The sequence below is a fragment of the Crocuta crocuta genome, unplaced genomic scaffold (assembly GCF_008692635.1).
Source record: "Crocuta crocuta isolate KB4526 unplaced genomic scaffold, BGI_CrCroc_1.0 scaffold231, whole genome shotgun sequence".
In the NCBI taxonomy this organism is placed as follows: Eukaryota; Metazoa; Chordata; class Mammalia; order Carnivora; family Hyaenidae; genus Crocuta; species Crocuta crocuta.
The window spans coordinates 1,857,745-1,871,571 of NW_027528357.1; the positions used below are offsets into that span (position 1 = coordinate 1,857,745).

At 40.0% G+C, this 13,827-nt stretch overlaps 1 long non-coding RNA gene across 2 annotated transcripts in view; it reads left to right on the forward strand.

Annotated features, from left to right (window-relative positions):
* LOC144223139 (uncharacterized) overlaps positions 1-13,827 on the forward strand; it is a 63,827-nt gene that overhangs the window by 18,387 nt on the left and 31,613 nt on the right. The window contains exon 2 of one of the 2 annotated variants that reach the window (XR_013332587.1): positions 4,687-4,854. The exons of the other annotated variant lie outside the window; for it this stretch is intronic. This is a non-coding gene — a long non-coding RNA (uncharacterized LOC144223139). The remainder of the gene's footprint in view (positions 1-4,686; positions 4,855-13,827) is intronic. 2 annotated transcript variants of the gene reach the window in all.

Genomic DNA, 13,827 nt, shown 5'->3' on the forward strand with positions numbered 1-13,827 from the left:
CTGCTCCCGAGACTGCCCTCTCTGAGTTGCCTAGTTTTGTCAATTCCAATTCAGCCAGACATCCTTTTACCCTTTCCTAGACAACAAAGCTTTCTGGTCGATGTTTAAAAAAAAAAGGAAAGAAAACTCATAGAAGCCTCAGAAGCCTCAGAAAGTCTTACTAAACCCTTCTTTCCTTAGGACACATTCTCCCCCGCTTGGGTTAAGGAGAGCAATTCTCCTTCTCTGCCGATAGCTCATATTTATCTTCTCTCCCAGCTTTTACTTCTGCCTTGGGATCTCAGACACAAGCCTCCTTGTTATTTTCCCCTTTCTTCTTTCTGAAAATTAAAACTGCTTTATTGAACATAAAGATAGCATGTACATTTTAACCCTGTATGTCACTTTGACCTTATTTCTTAGATAAGAAAAAAAATACATCTTTTGAGAATTCTCATTAGGCCTGAATTATGGAACAAGGACTTTCCATTTTATGCTTCAAATATTGCATGTCTCTTTAAGATGCTGCAGAAAGACCTCCTCAAAACAGGGGACAGAAATTAATGCCATGAGAAGAATGTTATGGTTACCAAGTGTCACTTCATTGCATCATGTCTGTAACTCCATGATAGACATGAATCAGAGTTTCTAAAATCAATGCCAGACAGAGGTCCCCAAACTATAAGGTAAAATACAATCTCCTTATCATAAGGATAAAAATTATAAAATAAGATACTATTGCTGCCAACTTGTCCAGCTGCAGCCTGTCCAGCCTCAGCCTCATCCCCCTCCCCACATACTCTACTCAGAAGCCACACCAAACTCCTCATCAAAACTCTGCATTTTCCCACCTCCATGAAGTTGAACCTGTTATTTCTCTGCCCAGAATTTCCTTCCCATTAGTTTGCCTGGAAAATCCCTTTTCATATTTTAGTCCACATTCCAATATTTTCCCTAACTAGTAAACCTTTCTTGATCCACCGAAATAGTTGTTATTCCTTCCTTTTTATCATCACCATATGTATATCACAACCACTAATGTTACTGTATTAGAAATGTTTCTACCCGTCTACCTACCCATCTACCCATCTATCCATCCACCATCTGTCTGTCTACATTCTCTTCTTAGAAAGGTTGCAGAATCTTGTCTTGGTGTTTTTATACATCCCTGCTTTTGTCTTAGGGCTTCTCCTGCTTTTCTAGCATGCTGATATCTGAATTATCTGCCTTTGTTTTTGTAGCACATTTTCTCTAACTATTCCACTCTATTATATTTCTTCTTCATCTTACAATATCCCTCTCCATCACCATGCTACTTTCAGCTGTAAACATGATCTTGACTTCTTTATGTCAAAAAAATCTGTCTTGATCTCCACTTGCTCCTCCACTGAACTCCCAATCATTCTTTCCCTGGGTGTCTAATTCCTTAGAAGCATGATTTACACTTGCTAACTCTACTGCCATGTCATTTAGATACTCCTTTATTTTTTATAATCTGGCCTCTAACTTCACTACTTTGCTTGCAATTGATTTAACAAAGATCAGAATTTATTTTCTTTCTTTTCTTTTAATATTTTATTTATTTTTGAAAGAGAGAGTGCACGAGTGGGAGAGGGGCAGAGAGTGAAACAGAGGATCCAAAGAGAGCTCCGCACTGATAGCAGAGAGCCCAATGTCATGCAGGGCTTCCACTCATGAACTGAGAGATTATGACCTGAGCCAAAGCCTGATGCTCAACCTATTGAGCCACCCAGGGGTCCCCAGAAGTTATTTTCTTAGCAACATACACACACACACACACACACACACACACACACTCATACCTGTAGGTATACATAAGTTTATAAGCAATATTTCTTATAAATATTATAAGAAATATTTATTTCTTATAATATTCTTACCATCTTTCATCCACTTTCCCTCTTTGAGCTCTCAATCCCTCACCCTCATACTTCAAACTCCTTATTTTGGCTGAGAATCAGCAGAGGGAGGGATAGATAGTAGGTGACATTTACCTCACACTTAGGATTAATTGGTGTTCACTCTTCCACCCAGAGCATACTAACAGCATGTGAGAGGGAGGGGGTCTCTGGTTTGCCTGCATACTTCTCTTCCCACCTGTGAATTCCATACTTCTCAAGAGTCAAGTTGTGTTTATAACCAACATATCTTTGGCATTGTAGGCTTTTTATCATAATGTCACATTTTAATGCAATAATATGTAAATAGATAAAATATGAATGCAAACGAAATATAATTCTTTCTTTCTTGCATGGAAACGAAAGTAAAAAGATTTAACAAAGGCAATTTGTAAGAAAAAAAAATGGAACAAACCCTGTTGAATTAGACTAAGATTTCAGTTGGGGGTGGGGGGAGGGTGGAAATAATGAAACTCCTCAGTACTGTAGACTTGGTTGTGCTCTCTGAATACCTTACACTCCCTGCATGCCTCCCCATAGGCCCTGCTCTGCTTGCTCAGTCTTAATGACTGTACCTGGGCTTAGGTTTCCAGTACTTCATTGTCCTGGGTCCTGACCTGAAAGCTAGCCTAATTGTCTGGAATATTCACACACTGTATTGTGTCATACTCCTGCTCTGACTGACCTTTGACTACCTCATCCCACTATCTACTCCTCTGCTGGTAGATGGGTTCCATGTGAAATGTCTCTAAGAGCCACTACTATTACGATTGTCTTAAAATATCACCACTGAGTGATATTTTTCCAGACTGGGCCTTTTATATGTGAGTTCTGGCCCAAATATGGAATGGAGTCACTACAGCCCTTTGGATAGTTAGTGGAGGACTGCCCATCTCCTTCCATCATCTAGCTAGTTTGACACCCTACCCTACCATCTCCCTTGCTTCTTCTCATTCCCCATCTCTCTTGCTGTGGAGGACTCGGCATGACTTGCCTTTGTTAACCTGTGTAGTGGTGGTTAGCAGCTGTTAAATTATTTATGATGAATTAGTTGATCCCATTTCATAAACCCTATGGACAGGTAATACACTGGACAGCCACACTGAATGGTAAGAGTGGACTGAAAGCAGGGGTTAGCTGCAGCTTGAGAATGAGTCAGAGAGAAAGCCTGAGACAGGTCAGATGCTGGGGCAGCTTGTGGTGATCTTGAAGGCCAAGAGGAAGAGAAGCATGGGGTCTGCAGCTGATACTGGCTATAAAAGAGAAAGCCGGAATCATTAAAATAAACCATCCCCAGAACTCTACGGTACGTGAGTGTTAACATTCCCTGTTAATAAGGAGACAAAGAAAAAGAAGAAAAGATGAACATATGGAAAAAACAGCAGGGAAAACACAGTGATTCTTTCCTCACAAGGAGCTGAAAAATTAATGGTAGGAGGTGGGTGTATTGTTAATGAAGAAAATAGTAAAAGAACTTTATGGAAAGTGTCAGTGAGGTCAGTGATAGGAGATGAAGGGACTTTATAATCACCCTAGATCCTCATGGACATTGAAGTCAGGAATAAGAGTTTAGGAACCATACAGAGTGCAATTATGTGTGATACTAATGGAAAAGGAAAAAGCAATCTTTTGGGGGTGATTCACACAGTGAGTAATTGACTCTGGGTTTGGATTGTAATTGCAGCAATGGCACCTCTGGACAAAATGATGAGGCTTTAGGGGCTGCAATCAGGCAGGTCCCGGATCCAGCAGCTTCCTGGGGGACTCAGTGGAGTTTAAAGGGTGGAGCCTCTCCCTGTCCTTATCTGTCCCCCTGAACCAGGAGGCTGAAAGCTGAACTCCCTGACACATAGCCTCACAAAGGCAAACTGCCACAAGAATGAGCTGAGGCAAATCCCCCTAGTGGGACTGAATGAAACAGTCTGTCTGTGTGTATGACGTGGCTGGGGGATTATTCACAGGAGCTCAAGAACTCCTGGAATCCTATGCATAACCATAATCTCTGCTCTATGATGGCTGCACTCCTTACTATCCTCTGAAAGCCACAACTTACCTACTTAGAAGCCTGGCTCACACTATTCTCCCTAGTCTAAAATGCACTATCTTCCTCCAACATCTTGCTTCCAAGGTTAAGTGCAACTACCTCTCCTTCAGTAGGTCTCTCCCAGCCACTCCAAACTACAGAATCCCTCTCTTCCCTGGTTGTCTACAGTCCTTGGGGTCTAGTAAACAGCAGCACTGTCATTGATTACAGTTTGAGTCTTATCACCCTAAAAGATCATATAAGCTTCTTAAAAGCCAAAGCCATATCCCCAACAATATCCAGCACAGACTAGAGGCATTAATTGCCTAGTGAATACATATTGATCAATTGATTATTTAACTCACTTAACACTTTCACATTACTTGGCTTAGGCATTTGATGGTTAGGAAAAATTCGGTGGAAGTCAAACCAATTTAACTTTAATTAATGAGGAATAGAAATGAGACAAATGGCTTCTTTAGAGCAATAAAAATAGACCTGAGAAAGTAGAAAGACCAATCACATAAAAAAGATATTAAACCTCACTAGTTACCAGGAAAATGTATTTTGAAACAATAAGGAAATACCATTTTCACGCATCAATTTTATAAGCAGAAAAAAATAACACTAATGTGAGAGAAATGGGCATTAACACATATTATATACTTTGGTGGGAATGTAAATGGAACCTTTTTGAAACTCAATCCAATGGCTTTTTATCAAAATTGACAATCCTACTCCTACTTTTATGTATCCACCCTACAGAGAAACACATACATAGTCCAAAATTGTAGGTATCAACAAGCTTTTAGCCACAAGGAAAAATTGAAAATGCCCTGATGGTCTATCAGTAACATATTGCTTAAATAAACCCTGAGTTGTCCATATGCAACTGAAAGGAATGAAGGCAACTGACAAGGAAGGATCATCAAGGTACGTGTGTAAGTAATAAGTTAAACAACTCATTAGAAGAGTATATATATATAGCTGATCCCATTTATGTTGGGAATTACTATGGATGTGTGTATATACATGAATATGTATCTGTATCTACATATGTACATGCATAAAAAGAGAGCTGGAAAAATACATGACAATGTGTTGATAGCAGTGAGCACTCCCCAAAGGAATGGAATTAGATAGAAGGGAAATGAAGAAGTTCTCTATATGCTTCCATACAAAACAAAGAGTTGAATACACAATAGAGGACTAAACCCAGAGGACTTCAGCACAACCCTCCACATGCACTATGTCAAGGACAGCTTGCCTAAATGTGGTTTGTCTTCTGCTGAAGCCACGTATCCGTGCAGCATCAGGGAAGTGTGAGTTCACACCACCCAGGGGACACTACTCCCTCCCTTAAGACAGTATTCCTCCAGCTCCATACTTCAATCCTATTCTTTCAGGGTCCTTCACACTGTAGCCGAAGTCCATACTGATCTCACCTCCTCATAACGTCTTAGGCATACATCAGCATCAATCAATTGACAATTAATTATGAATGATTTTGTGACTTTGGAGGAGTAACTTTCAAATGAGCTACTAAGCCATTCCTTATTGTAATGTTTACAGTTTCTTTGTCTGAGTCCATAGCAGTAGCAAGTAGCGTAAATACAGACATTCATTCTATTTCCTCCACCACCACCTTTGTTCCCTTTTTTCTGAATTCCCTTTCCCCCATATTCTGGAAATGCTTTGCTCAAAATAAGAATGCAAAGTACTCATTTAGGTGGGAAGCGTGGATCTTCCTCTCTCCAGGCTTGTGGGGCACATTTCCCCCCAAGGCACAAGGCAATGCAGCACTTTAATTAACATGAAAGCCTTCTTCTCTGATGGATCTCATTGCAAAAGAAGAGGAACTAAATACCGGACTGTGACAAACTGAACTCAGCAAATTAGCCTAGCAGCTCAGCCAGAAGTTAGGGAACCATGTGATAAAGAAAAGCTGTAATAACAAGAGTCCCATTCCAAGTGTTAACTTTGGGTATTGTGCCTCTGAGTTAAAAAAAAAAAAAAGGGAAAATAGTTTCTGTGTGCCAATCACTTTGAATCCACTACTCAGTCTCCACCTAGGGGAATGTGAGACCATTTAGAATTGTAGCTGGTCCCAGGGCAGAGTGGCCCCTGGTCAGCAGGATGGTTCCCTGGGGCTTCTGATTGTTATGCTCTTGGGAAGGAAGAGAGGCTGATAAAGATTTCCCAAGTCCACTGGGTCTTCTCTGTTTTCCTGTTCTCTCTGCTTTTACTTAACTTTCTTCATTCCCAACCTCCCCCAATTCCTAGAATTTCATAATAGATGCACAATACATTTTTAATGAGTTGAATTAACATTTTGGCAACATTACAGAAATAAAAGCTCTGCCTCTGGCTAAATGTGAAATAAAAAGAGTTAATGTCTAAAATTTAGGTGTTATAGGAGAGAGAGGAGACAGACAGAGACAGAGACAGGAGAAGAGAGAAGTGTTTGATTTGAATTGGAGAAGTCTGTAGTAGAAAAGTAGAAGTAATAGAAAGGTGGGCTTGAAGAAAATCCTAAGGTGTTATGTATCCACACTGAGCTATCTGAATTTATCATTCAAAGAGCTAGTGAAGGATTTAAAATAAGGAAATGACATGATCAAAGATTTCTTTTAGAAAACCACTTTATAGCAAGGTGGATGCTAGATCAGGGGTTAATAACGTCAACAAAAGAACCAGCCAATAGACAATTACAGTGCTCCCCTCCCCCCCCAGATGAGAGTCCATGCTAAGGTAAGGCCTAGGGGTTATATGTGAGGGGCGATTCAGAAGATAGATGTTGGCTAGACTTACGAGGGTCGGAGCCTGGAGGTTAAAGGGGAGGTAGAAAGACTCATAAGATGGCTGCTTGGGGACTGGATGGATGATAGTCATGCACAGGGACAAAATGTCCAAGGAGTTGTCTGAATGTGGACAAAAGGGGATTCTGTTTTAGACATGGTAATTTTGAGGTGCTATGTGGAAACTGTAAGGAGACATAAAGCCAGACATTGGAAGCATAAGCCTGGAGCTCTGTTGAGTAGGCTGTGCTGACCCTTAGGGATGTGAGGTCATGGATTAAGAGTTAGAGCTGAATCCCAAACAGTAATGAAGTCATCTAACAAGTGAGTCAAGTAAGAGAAGATTGACTATATAATGCCTAAGACCACTCAACTTTAAAAATCAAGCAGAAAAAAAGTAACCCCTTTTGACTTTTCATTCCATCTCCCTTATTTAATTTAATTAATGTCCTGGATTTCTTTATATCTAAGACGAGTCACCTCCCCTTTCAAGTGCCCCACCCCGACCTCATGCCTAAGTGTGTTTCCCACTCTTAATTCTTTTCATTTCCACCAATACCACACATTCTTTTTCTTTGTGCCTCCTCTGGCTTTGCATGAAGCCCTTGTGAATATTTCCTGTGCCTCTTGGAGTATTTTCATGTTAAGAGCAGGGGGATGAGGACCTGTGAGTCTGGAGAGGACAAGACAAGAAGTCAGTCCCATTGCTTAGAAATTGGTATCAAATAAGAAACGATTCTCCCCTTGGATCCCCCCTAGTGATATTTTGGAATCTATAGACAATGCTTTCTGGATTGTAGAATGCCTACATCACAAGGTCCTCATCCCAAGGAGCCACAGTCTCCAGTGTTTCCAGTGTGATTACGACTTCTGACATAATTTGAACACATTCTGCAGGTAAATGGTGCCAATTCATCAGAATCTATAATACTAAGATTAAAAACACTAATGAAATGGAGCAATATAACATTTCAATATAAGATTTCCAGATGTTTTCCCACACATTCAGAAGGCATCCAGGCATGTACATATCTCAGAGATCATTCTTCCTCCAAAATTCTACCTGAGACAGAGCCAGGGCAAAAACACAAGATCTAAGTATCAAAGATCCAACCGGCTCATGCCGTCTTCCAGCAAAATAACCCATAAACAGCCTGTGCATCTCTCTGCTTCTCCAGCTGGGAGTGAGGGTAAGTGCGTTACAAGTGCATCAGAAGGCAGCAGGTATCTCAACCTACAGGCAAGAAAGACTTTACCTTCAGGTGGACCCAGGAGGTGGGAAGCCTTAACTGCAGGGACAGGGTCTGTGGTTCTTTGTTCAGGTGAAGGAGAAGGAGCGATTCTAAAGAAGAGTGGAAATGCTGAGCCCCAGAAGTGAAGAGCAAGGAGAGGACCTGGCTGAAAATGTAAACACACAGTGAAACGGAGGAAGGACAGCAGGGGAAAATGAGAAGGGCAACTGTTTGAGAAAGCAAATGGAAATTTAGTTTGCTTAATACTGGAAAAGAAATACATTCTTTAATAAAGAGATGTGACAAAGTTTCGTAAATGAGAATGGGAGGTGGAAAGACCTCAAATACCGGCCAGGGTTGGAAAGTCCCCGGCACTATTGGAGGAAGAAGGGGAGAGGCGTCTGGTTCAGCGTGGAGCCCAACCGCGGCCTCTGGGAGCCACAGAGGCACTGACTGCGCCCCTTCCAGGTTTGCCCTTCACCAGTCACTAAATCCCCCTTTGGAGCTGCCTGTCAATCACTTCCCTGCGGAAGCCCCGCTGTGGGAGAACGGTCCTTCCCAAGGCGCTCCTTCCATTATCCCCGCTAAACCTGCCTCCGCCGTAGGGATGCACGCAGATTGCTCACATTAAGAAGCAAATTGATTATGAACTGAGTTTTGTCTACCAACAATTTTTAATATGTAATCTTGTCATGAGTGAACGAAAGTCATTAATAATACAGTAAGCAAAATGTGCTACAGTTAACCTTAAATTATAACTTACAAAGAGCATTCTTGCAGTTTCTTCTTTGATTTATGAGCTCAGTTTATTCTATGCAAATTCATGCACAGTTTCTAATAAGAGGGAGGAGGAAAGATAAAGGAGCTTTGAATATTTTATAAGCTTTTCCCACTTACCTTAATTTAGAATTATGAGGCTGAATATGTAAGTAGAGAATAATTACCTATTACTAGTCTCCCACATAGTTTATCTATTTCAGCTCTGAACATCCTGAGCAATGCAAAGCATAACTGTTTTACTACCTGTACCACTGTGAATATGTTAATTAGGCCTCCTTCAGCGTTACTTGTTGCTGACACATGAGAAGATAGACATTGTAATATAAGCAGACAGTCCTGCACTGTTGTTTAATATCCCTTTTTAAAATAATTTCCCAGGTGTTCAATATTTCATTCAGTGCTCATAGTTAAAGTGAACTTTGTAGGGAGGTTTGTGCCCTGGAAAATTCCCTTGTCTTTCCTCTTGCATAGCTTCATTCTTTGAGCTCCAGGACTAAGGAATTAGGTAACGGAACTCACCCCTTCATCAGGTAACATCCTCTCTACACCAGCTCCATGACTCGGACTCCCCCCTCAACACACACAGGTTTAGAGGTTTAGGTTGCATTGATGTTAGAGTGAAGTGAGGAAAGAAAGAGATAGAAAATTCAGGGTTTATTTGGCCTGGCAAATGAATAAGTAAGGTGGATGATGCCTCTGGGTACAAAAATGGCTGCCCAATTGTTAACTGACTACAAGAAAAAGAAAATGCCTCCAGGGGTGGGCAGACCTTGGCTAGGTCAATGGGAAGACTTGGTAACTAGTGGAACTCTAGGCATGAGGTGACTTCCAGGGCGAGGGAGTAGATTCTTTCAATTACTCCTCAGGTGAGGGCTTAGGAACAGCAGCCTGGCCCGGGTGGCAACTGGCAGTCCCAGACTTCAGGATCCATACACACTCTCCTAAGCAAGTCTGGCAATGGTGGCTTTATTTTTAAGAAATCTGGACTTGAAAGGAATATTGAAACTGACCAGCCCATTTAATTTAGGAAATAGGATGAAATGGATGGCCAGCTCTTCAGTGCCTGTACTCCCAAATGGATTCAATGCCTAGGAAGGAAGGAGGTACTGGCCTCTGCTGCTCATCATCTGAGTCAGCCTCTGTACCGGTGTGAGGGGATGCGGGACCTCAGATTTGTTTTGTCTTCTTAGATTACCAACAGAAACTCGTAAGCACCCAATGATGTGCTGAATTATCTGAAAAATAACATAGATTGAGAGTGAACTGTCCTTTGCATTAGTTAGGGCTCAAGGCAAATGCGGTGCTGTGGTTTCCTCTTCTATCACAGTAAATGCTGATCAAATTTAAGAGAAGGAGCAGGCAGCTTCCAATAAAGAAAGAAAAAGGGTTTTTCTCTCCTAGTAAATTGTATCATTGGATTTTGTGATAATTAGCACTTCATATTGTATTATAGTGATGGTGTCAGACCGACAGCCAAACAAAATTAATGAGTTAAATATCTGTCAGCAGGAGGCTTCAGGTCTGATTAAGGGCACTGCAGGTGTGTGTGTGTGTGTGTGTGTGTGTGTGTGTGTGTGTGCGCGTGCGCGCGTGCATGTGTATTTCTTTCCTTTTTTTTTCATCGTTGTCAGTGTATTGAATTGTCAGACAGATCATCACACTATTAGCATCAATTATCAAAGAGTCAAGAAAATTATAATCCCTTCTCTTGATCATAAGCAGAAAACTTTAGGGAATAATAATTCATAGAATAAGAGAGAAAGCACACTGAAATAAAATTTAAAACCTCCTCTTTAGGGCTTGATATTTGCATAAACAAATGAAGTAGGCCTCAAATCATTCATTCCTGTCCAACTGCTGCTTCAAATGACTGGCCAAGTGGTTTTGTGACATAAAAGTTTTCATTAATGAGTTAATTCTGGGGAAAACAAAATTTACCAAGATTTACCTAGCAGCAGGCACTCTGCCTTACACTTTATATACATTGTTCATTTAAACCTTACCTCAGTATATTTTGTTCTTCTAATAGCAAGTGAAGAAATGCAACATCAAATAGAACTCCCCATCCTTTATTCTAACAACTAATATTTATTAAACATCTTTACTGAGCACAGATTAAGAAAGACTGTAACAGAAAGGGGAAATATCACCTTACCAAAAAGAAGATTTGAGTGAAGTTATAGATATAAAGAAAAATGTGAGTGGAAATAGATTAAAAAAAACAAAACCTAAAAACAGAAGAGGGAAATAATGATATGGCACAATGTAATATCAGAGCTGTCACAATGCATTATATAGTTGATTGTCAAATGAGTGGCAGAGATAGAAACTGCTATTAGTTTAGAAAAGAAAGAGAAAAATCGTGGGCTAAAGTGGTCTGAGAAGATTGAAGGAGAGAAGAGAGCTGACCTTGGTCAGGAGGGATGAGCAAGATTCAGATACAACCAGAAGGTCAGCAGGACATGATAGGGCATTTCAGACAGGGACCAAGAAAGAAACGTCTGTGGGGGGAGCAAGGGTCAGTTCTGTTTGGGACGCAAAGAGCCATCGAGTCAGGTTGAAGAGGAGGGCTGATACAAACAGACACTGAGTAGCAAGGTGGAAGAAGTTAGTTGGGTTGTGTAGTAGGATCCTGATAAGCAGAGGGAAGAATCTGGAGTATATTCTTTTAGAAAAATTGAACCATCCCCATTTTAATCAAATCTACTGTTGGCACCTGCTTACAGTTAATTGCCCTAACTGGTCATCCATCTTGTGGACCAGTAGTCTTATAATTTGTTTCTCAAATTGCATTCTCTATCACTAATATTATGGTCATAGAGAATACTTTCAAAATACCTCAAACCCAGTAGTATCAGTTAATGGCCATACACACCTATCAGGAAAGAATGGGGGCTTGCTGCCCCCATATAAATAAATACATAAATATACATACATATATATATACATATATATACTATAAATGTTGCATTCATTATAAAACTTACATTAAAATATAAATTAAAAATGAGAAATAAATGAACATTTGATTTTTATGATTTTTATGTAATCACAGTTTAATGTTAACCTTTTGCTGAAATGGAAAACATTATTCATAGTAATATTTTCAGAGAAAAGACTTGAGCCCGAATATGCTTCGCATTTTAGAATGTCTTGATTTAATACATTGTGATAGAACAGTTGTAAGGTCCAGCACTGATTTCAGTTTATTTTGATCCTTGGTTTTCATGGCTGCTCTGACTGTTAAAGTTACCTCATGAAGACACACAATGCCCATGGATCAAGGTGCAATTGGTTCTGCTGACTAGTCATGAATTCACTTTTCAATCCTATGTACCCCAAAGAGCAAAACTACTTATTGGAATTTTGCTAGTCAATTTCTAGCTTATCTAAAGTCAAGCAGGTTAGAAAAAAATTTCCTGACTATTTCAGTGTACTCTCATATATGAGAACTTTAATCATCATTTTTGGGCAACAATAATCACACAGAGATGGAAGTGTCTCTAAACACCCATTTTTAGATGGCATTTACTTTTCTGTTCATTGACTGACTTTTCTTTCAATCTAATTGGATCGCCCTTATTTTTACCTGGCAACGGGGCTAAGGAAGAGTGAGGAAGAGCACTGTGGCACCACCACACCCTAACAGAGCAATTCATGAGGGCTTGTATGGTTAGCATTATCTTCAGTCTGCAGTTTTCTCACAGGATTATTATAAGTCACTTCTCTATACTATGAAGGGCAGTTTTGTTAAAAGAAGATAATATAATCCACAAATCTCCTTACCTGGGCATATACAAACTAAAAGAATAAAGCAGCGATGGCACAACACCAAACCTTCTGTGCTATGGAATCCTTACCCTCCTTTCTGGACACCTCAAGGCCACTGTGAGTCATATGTCTCTGGCTTAAAGACTAAAGAGGGCTTCCAAGCCAAACTAAAAATTAAATGTTAGAAATGTAATCCTTTTACTAATATAGGTTCTGATAGTCTCTTCCTACACTTTAGTAGTGGATTATCTTATTCATCCTATAATTATGGATGTCACTCTGGAAATAATTGTTCTGTACCTGTTTTGAGTGTATGGCATCTAAAAGCAAAGGAGTTTGTTATTTGATCCAAGAATTATTCCCACATCAGAAACAGGTCTCCACAGGCATAGCCCCTGGGCCCACTAGCGGATAGTTATGTGTCAAGAACTCATAAGTATACACAGATAAATCAGAATCTCAAATTAGATTTCTGATATATTTTCAGGTTTTTATCTCCATTCCCTGAATACCTCTCCTCTATCCACAAACTTAGCACTAACTCTTACCCTTAGTATGCATTCTATTTATATTTCAGAATTATATGTAATCCAAAGTGCTTTCCTGCAGTAAGAAACAGTTAACGCAAACAAATCCAGACAAGTACAAAAACCAATGGGCAGATGAGACTTGCTTTTGAAACAGAAATGTCATCAAAGGGAACCCTAGCCCAAATATTGTCCCTAAAGACCCAATACAACATTAGAAATGTCCACCCTCCTCTTATTCTTAACAGGCCCTTTTTATTATGTGCTTCTAGTTGTGATATGAGTTTTGCGTACTTGAGGTTATAGTGCTAACATGTTATGTTAAAATCATATTATTAATATCAATAGAATGGTCTGTATTTTCTAATTTAATTATGAAGCTTAAGCTCTAAATGTTATAGGAATTAGAATAAGAAGAGATGAGAACAGGCTGGCAGAGGAAGGGATGCTTTCCTAGAGGAAAGCAAATTACTGGACTTTGAGGAATGAGTAGGACTTCCTAACATAGGACAGAGGTTACAGGCAGGCAGAGTAGCAGCTGAGGCATGATCCAGGCATGTGCAAGGCTGGTGAGAGTCAAAATCAGACTCATGAGTCCAGTGTGCTATGTGTTCACATGGGTCTTTACTCCTAAAGGTGTCTTCAGTGCCTGTTTCAGATGAAACTACCTTCATCGGAGTGACAGCTCTGTCAATTGAATTTTCATATCTCCCCATTAAACAATAAGAATGTGATTGGAATGTTACATTTATGAGGCAGTTCATGAAACCTCTTTGAAGATAATTGTCAGTTGCTGCA